The following is a 6,945-nucleotide window of genomic DNA, read 5'->3' on the forward strand; positions in this document are numbered from 1 at the left end:
CCCACAGGGCGCTCAGGGAGCCAGAGGAGAACGAGGGATCCGGAAGGGTAGTGGGCGTCACGGTGATGAAGGTCGTAACGACGTTTTTGGACAAGCTGAGGAGCATCGAGACGATCCCAAGGATTTGGCGGGCAGCGTCAGCACGTGCAATGGCGTAGTAAAGTTCACAGGTTCTTCTGTCTTCCTTCCTCGCACCGAGGTGCCCCGCCAGAGGTGCCCCGCCGAAGATGCATGGCATCTCACCTTAGCGCAGAACGCCGCTTCCGGCTCCGGGGCCCGGTTTTGAAGCCCTAAAGGCCCGGCCCACATTTGGTAGCTTCCAATCATGATGCCCTCTTAACATGATTGGCTCATCAAGGGCATAGCCAGCCCTATGGCTTCTACATGGTAAACCACCCTCTCTACCACAAAATTAAAATAATCACAAATACACATTCGTCCAAGCACGTCCGCGAATCGGTACCGCGGGGCGGGGGGACACCCGTAGTTCCCGGCGCGTTCTCGAGCGGCCGCGTTCCAAGAAAGGAGACGCTTCGCTTTGAGCGCCCCCAGCCGCGTTCCGATGACCCCGCGTACACTACCGATCCCTTACAGGCGTCACAAGCGTAAGTGCTTGTGGCTGTACACAGGAGAGACAGGGCGCAGTCAGAAGGCACACCAAACCAAGTTACCCCAAGTACTAGCTACAACGTCCTCGTCGTCGTCAACTGCACAGCGTCGAAACAACGTACTCTTCGCCTCGCGAGTGTGCACTGTAACAATATGCGCAGAGCTATAGCTAAGCAGACTCAAACGTGTAGAAAGGTAGGAGGTGCCAGTTTTAGTGCTGTTCATATTTACTGCCAAGAGGTATCGCACCTCACGTATGTATTTCAGATAGTGATTTGCTCATTAGTAGACTTGCGAAAATAATTTTTCTCGAAACCGAATAGATTAGGAATTGGCTAGTTTTGCAATCGAATAGAAGTAGTTAATCGAAAACTCTAACTGAGCATGAGCTCAATATTTATGAGGATTTTTAATAGTCGAGCAAAAATTCGTCCCAAAGGAATATTTGTGTGCAGCATCGAGCCGCTAGCGGCCGTGATATATGTCATGGAATTAAAGCTATCGCAGTCAAAAGGCGCAGCTTTAAATTCCAATAACTGACACGTAACAGGGAGGCAGTATATTACATTGCGGCTTTTAAGGGGTACACGTAAGACAACTACAATTTGCAACTCACGACAACTGCAAACAAATTAACGCCAAATCTCAGTTGATGACAGGGACGTCAGTATGAGCCATGATCTCCGATACCGGGCATCAAGGCAGAGTATGCTAAAGCTGTTTACACTCCGTCCCGTGATGGAGATGGACCACGTTGCAGCATGCTATGTGGCGTCGGAATGGGTCTTGTTTCTCAAATAGTCGTCGAAAAATAAAATCGCCTCCTGCCCTAGCTATTCGTACTTTGTGCCAGTTACTGAAAACCTGAGAACGGATTCGCTTCGTTGCATATAATTTTGAGCATGCACTATTTAATTTGTTCAGAGCATCAAATAAAACGATATTTGATTGGTAATCCGAAAATTTCGAATATCAGCACACTCTCATTTACTGCGGAATTTTGTCCTATGCAGACTTCTCGTTCATTTTATTGTTTATTTCAACAACGACTCAAAAACGCTCTATACAGTTGAGCCTATTACTGCAGAAAATCTTTTGGCATTTCATTGCTACTCTAGTGGAGTAGAGCTTCTAGATGCGAATGAAGAGTCAAGCACTAAAACCTTTAGGACAGCTTCGACACGTGCGAGAAGTAACAAAACAAAACATAAAAACCTCCTTCCAGGCGTCTTTCTAAAGCTGAGACTGCACAGTTCAGTTCTTCACACGTGGACGAAAAAAGAGGAAAAAGGGAACGCTCACGAGTGCGCAGCCCGTGCTCGGTTGGGTCCTTCGCTCGAATACCTCTTCGCGCACTCAATGACTGGGATCTGCTTACAAAAGCGTGAAATCTGAAAGCAATCTGGCGTGTTGCTTGCTACTGGAAAAAAAAAAAATCACTCCACTCTGAAATCCTTTATGCAGTTATTTTCTTCAGCGCTGAACGCGATAAAGAGCTGGAAGTACCGGAAGGAAGTGCCGAACTTGAGTCATTCGCTTTTTCAGACACACGAGACCAGATGAGGAGCAGAGATTGTGCGAGGGTTCTCTTCATGCAGCAGTCCGTGCTCGCGTATTTATCGGGACTGGGCTTATCATATAATGACGTGAGGGCATAGCCTTCTTTTTTTGCTTATCTTTTCAGTTCTCTGCGAAAACAGAGCTGCCTTTTGGTTTAGTAGTGACGCCACTATGATTTTGTCCTGTATTTGTTCTCGGTAGCGTGCGTCCATTTCTCATCAGACTGATTGCTTCCTCTGCATGAGCTGCAGAAAACAACGTCGCACAGCTGGGATCATGCCTCATTTCTTACTCTGGTCAACTTTCCCCTTTGACACGTGAGCCGCGAGCATCGGTAATACAGTTTTTTGTGGGTGAGGGGTTTTGCGTCCATGACGTGAACGATGCTAGCTAGATTAGCGGAGTGTTCCAGGTTAGACGAGAGCGGGCAAATGATCTCTCTCAGACGATGTACGTGCCGTTCCTGTTCAGGCAGCTTGTTCAGTTTATTTGAAAGAAAGCGAAATATACCCATGCACATTTTTAACTAATATCTCGTGAGCGTCGACTGTTTGCTAGATCAGCGTCGTATGACGGAGCGAGTTGGAAACTCGGCTCGAGTTGTCTATGCGTACGAAGCACAGGCCAAGGCGACGGTCTTCTGTGGAACTGTTCGCGGAGCTGGTTGGGGGCAGACACAATTTTTTTTCTCCGCTTTACGCACTTCTTGGTATACTGGCCACTGACATTGAGGACAGGCAGTAGGACACTCACAGTTTGCAGCGTGACCGTTGCTTCACAATGCATACTGAAAATCTGCGTTTCGCTTTGTTTGTGGTGCTTCAAAAGTTTTAATAAGAATTTTGGTCTGAGCTAGTTGGTTCATTGTTACAAGAGATTAATCCAGCCCAACGGAATAAGGACACGAGAAAACGCGCAACACAGTTCGAAGTTTTCTCGTGCTGCTTCGTCCGGCTGAATTAATATTTAATTGAAAACTTAACGACACTATCAAGCGCACACAAGAACGGCATTACAGTGGATATGCTATTGCTTAACACGAACAATTCTGCAAAAATCTCACCTCGTGACGTCATTTCCGCTGCTCTACCACTTTGAAGGAACTCTGATCCTTATAATGCAGAGTCGAGGCCGTGCTGCTGAAGCATGTGTGGCCTGTCTTATGCGATATGATCCGGAAGCTGCGTGGTTCTCTTGTCTCTGTGCATCAATATTACCACCTTGCCATCTAGGAATGGAGTCAACACTGTGCAGGAACCACACCCTCCCGAATGCCAAATAACAATGAGATGCTGCGCACTGCCCCTACGGCACATGGAATATACACAACCGGTGCGCAGATAAAATGCGCAGATTTGCCCTAGCTTCCTAGGAACGAAAACACGGCTTGTACGCCTTATCTCAAGCCTACTTTCGTCAATTGCTGCACCTCGTTGTGCTGCATTCTTTCTCTCTTTGTGGGTCGTCGTTGTACGCTGGTCATTTAAAATGAGTGCCTAGATATTGCCCAAATAGCCGCTCCAGCGAACGCCGTCTGCTTCATCCCGCGCGCGTAGCGCGTAAGTAGCAGCGCGGAGATTCGTGTGCTGTTTTAAGGCATCGGACCATTTAAAAAGCGTAAATGAGTTCTTTAATGAAAGCAGTGCTGAACTTGGTGAAGATTTATACACCGGTGAGCGCGTCTAGGGTGCTTCAGAGGAAATTTATATCGCCGTGAGAGTTTCGGATATAATAAAAATTGTGGGGCCGGAACGAGGAGTTAGCTTCCCTCGCTATTGCTAGTTTTCTTCTCAGTTCTTCTGATAGTGCTCTTGGCTATTTTCTCAGCCAGCAGACTAGGAGGGCGCGAAAGAACGCAATGATTATAAATAAATGCAGCCGATGACAACGGTCGATGTTTGGGGGAATCGTCATTCTACTATAACGCACGCATTCAAGCGTTGCAGAAAAAGGCCCAGCAAACAAGCGGAGAAACTTCACACAGTACATTACATAGTCCTTCTTTATTCATTTTTTCACTTTGTCTATTGGACAGCTATGCACATGCTAGAGTGGTTTGATTTAGAGCGCTTGCTTAAGTTGCAACGCCCCATCGGTCTGATCAACTCTTTTACTCTCTCATTATCTTAGGACTACGATGGAAATCGATACGATTCCAGATTTGGAAGCTTTCGACAATATTGTTTTGGTACCTGGTATAACGTAACACTCACGTCCGCATCGCTGTGCGCCGTGGCGGACAGTAGCAGACGGCGCAGCGAGAAGAGACGGTTTTTTCCTCTGGTCACCGCAGAGGGCGCTGCATGCACGCTTGAAACACCAGTGCTGGGGGACCACAGCAGCTTTTCGGTGCAAAAATTAAGGGAGGCCTAAAAGAATTGCAATCCCAGTCGGTCTATCGAAGTTTGACTTTCCTAAAGCCCTCTCTTCTTGAGCTCTCTTCTTGGGTGTGAAGTGTCAGAATAAAAATAAAAAAAAACAAGCAGATATAACGAACACCTTGCCGGGAAACTATTTATCACATTGACAGAAGCCAACAGCCACAGAAACCAAGGGGCACAGGGGATTTTTTTTAAGTTATTTATTTTGTGGTGTTGATCAATTTAGAATATTACTGAATATGTTATCGTTTAAAGATAACTGATTAGAAAAGCAGAAGAAAAAACAACCACCTGCCGCCGGTGGGATCCGAACCCACGACCTCCGAATTACGCGTCCGGTGCTCTACCTCTGAGCTACGGCGACGGCTGTCAATTCTGCTTTCGGGGGTATTTATGTTTACAAGTAACCTAACCTTGAGAGTGTTCATCAGCGCCACCCACGTTCATAAGCGGCGGACGTAGAACGTCCTGAGTTACCGCAGGTGTGACGTAGAACGTCATCGAACGGAGAGGGTGGAAGCTGCGTGAGAACCCTCTTATGCTTCCTAAGGCATCAAGGCTGCCAGTATCGAGGCCCTCGCTAAGCAATTAAGCAAACAAGAGAAGGGGATGAGGGGCTCGTTATAAATATGACAGAAGCCAACAGCCACAGAAACCAAGGGGCAAAGGGGATTTTTTTTTAAGTTATTTATTTTGTGGTGTTGATCAATTTAGAATATTACTGAATATGTTATCGTTTAAAGATAACTGATTAGAAAAGCAGAAGAAAAAACAACCACCTGCCGCCGGTGGGATCCGAACCCACGACCTCCGAATTACGCGTCCGGTGCTCTACCTCTGAGCTACGGCGACGGCTGTCAATTCTTCTGCTTTCGGGGGTATTTATGTTTACAAGTAACCTAACCTTGAGAGTGTTCATCAGCGCCACCCACGTTCATAAGCGGCGGACGTAGAACGTCCTGAGTTACCGCAGGTGTGACGTAGAACGTCATCGAACGGAGAGGGTGGAAGCTGCGTGAGAACCCTCTTATGCTTCCTAAGGCATCAAGGCTGCCAGTATCGAGGCCCTCGCTAAGCAATTAAGCAAACAAGAGAAGGGGATGAGGGGCTCGTTATAAATATGACAGAAGCCAACAGCCACAGAAACCAAGGGGCACAGGGGATTTTTTTTAAGTTATTTATTTTGTGGTGTTGATCAATTTAGAATATTACTGAATATGTTATCGTTTAAAGATAACTGATTAGAAAAGCAGAAGAAAAACAACCACCTGCCGCCGGTGGGATCCGAACCCACGACCTCCGAATTACGCGTCCGGTGCTCTACCACGGTCCGGTGCTCTACCTCTGAGCTACGGCGACGGCTCAGAGGTAGAGCACCACACCACAAAATAAATAACTTAAAAAAAATCCCCTGTGCCCCTTGGTTTCTGTGGCTGTTGGCTTCTGTCATATTTATAACGAGCCCCTCATCCCCTTCTCTTGTTTGCTTTATTTATCACATTGTGACTTTGTGACAGTGTGCGTCTATAGCCTACATCCTTCAAGTGAGTTTGAATACTTAACCGTGCAGTGCTGACACTCCCTTCTGTAGTCAGAAAGATATTTTATTGTGGCAGTTTGTTGCACATCGCCGTGTTGGACGAGCAGCTGTTGATTAAGGCACCTCCCGTCTGCCCTATGCATCCTGTTCCGAAATATAGCGTGTGGTCCACGTGTCATTGCAAAGTTCAAGAAAAAAGCCACTAGAGAGTTTATCGAAGCATTTCTAATATAAAAAAGAATTTGAGAATTGTGTGGCCACTCCTCAGCATAAATGACGAAAAGAGAGCTCAGGTATGGAGGCGAGAGGGCGCAATCGCAATGACAACGTATCTATTACTGATCCATGCGCTTTCTCTTAAGTTGCGCCGTGTTCCTTTTCATATTGCACCATGAATATCAGAAGAGACACAAGCAATAAATCGTCAGTTGCTCTAGCGTTTTGCCCGCATTTGTTACGTTCGTCCTTTGCACCATTTCGTGCCTTTGTTTCAAGAAATTGCGCGGTGACCTGGATCAGATTTTTCTTAAAAAAGGGCCCTTCCACTGCACTATAAGCCACGAAAGCACGCTGGATGCACTCGCTTTCGTACTTAGTAATGCAACTGCCTTCTACGATCTCCGCCGTAATATTATGGGATGGTCGAAAGAAACCTTTGGCTCTCAAACATTGCCCCACTCCTGCACTTCGTGTAATGGGTCGGCATGCGCGAGTTCATGGGTGCGGGCTCTGCTCGATAAGGCGTCCGCTCTGAGTCGTACATATAAAAATTTTCCCTACTGATCCACGGAAATGCAGTTACAGGAAAAGAGCATCGAATACCTGATTTCTTGTGCGTAAGCCAACAAACGCGTG

At 46.8% G+C, this 6,945-nt stretch overlaps 1 non-coding gene across 1 annotated transcript; it reads right to left on the bottom strand.

The window, feature by feature from the left end:
* Nucleotides 1-5,819: 5,819 nt before the first annotated feature.
* Nucleotides 5,820-5,909, bottom strand: TRNAH-GUG (transfer RNA histidin (anticodon GUG)). The gene is given in 2 exon segments: nt 5,820-5,855; nt 5,874-5,909. It is a non-coding gene; the product is annotated as a tRNA-His (tRNA).
* Between the last annotated feature and the right edge of the window lie 1,036 nt (nt 5,910-6,945).

Source organism: Amblyomma mixtum, chromosome 2 (assembly GCF_055824585.1).
Source record: "Amblyomma mixtum isolate Tamu chromosome 2, ASM5582458v1, whole genome shotgun sequence".
NCBI lineage: Eukaryota > Metazoa > Arthropoda > Arachnida > Ixodida > Ixodidae > Amblyomma > Amblyomma mixtum.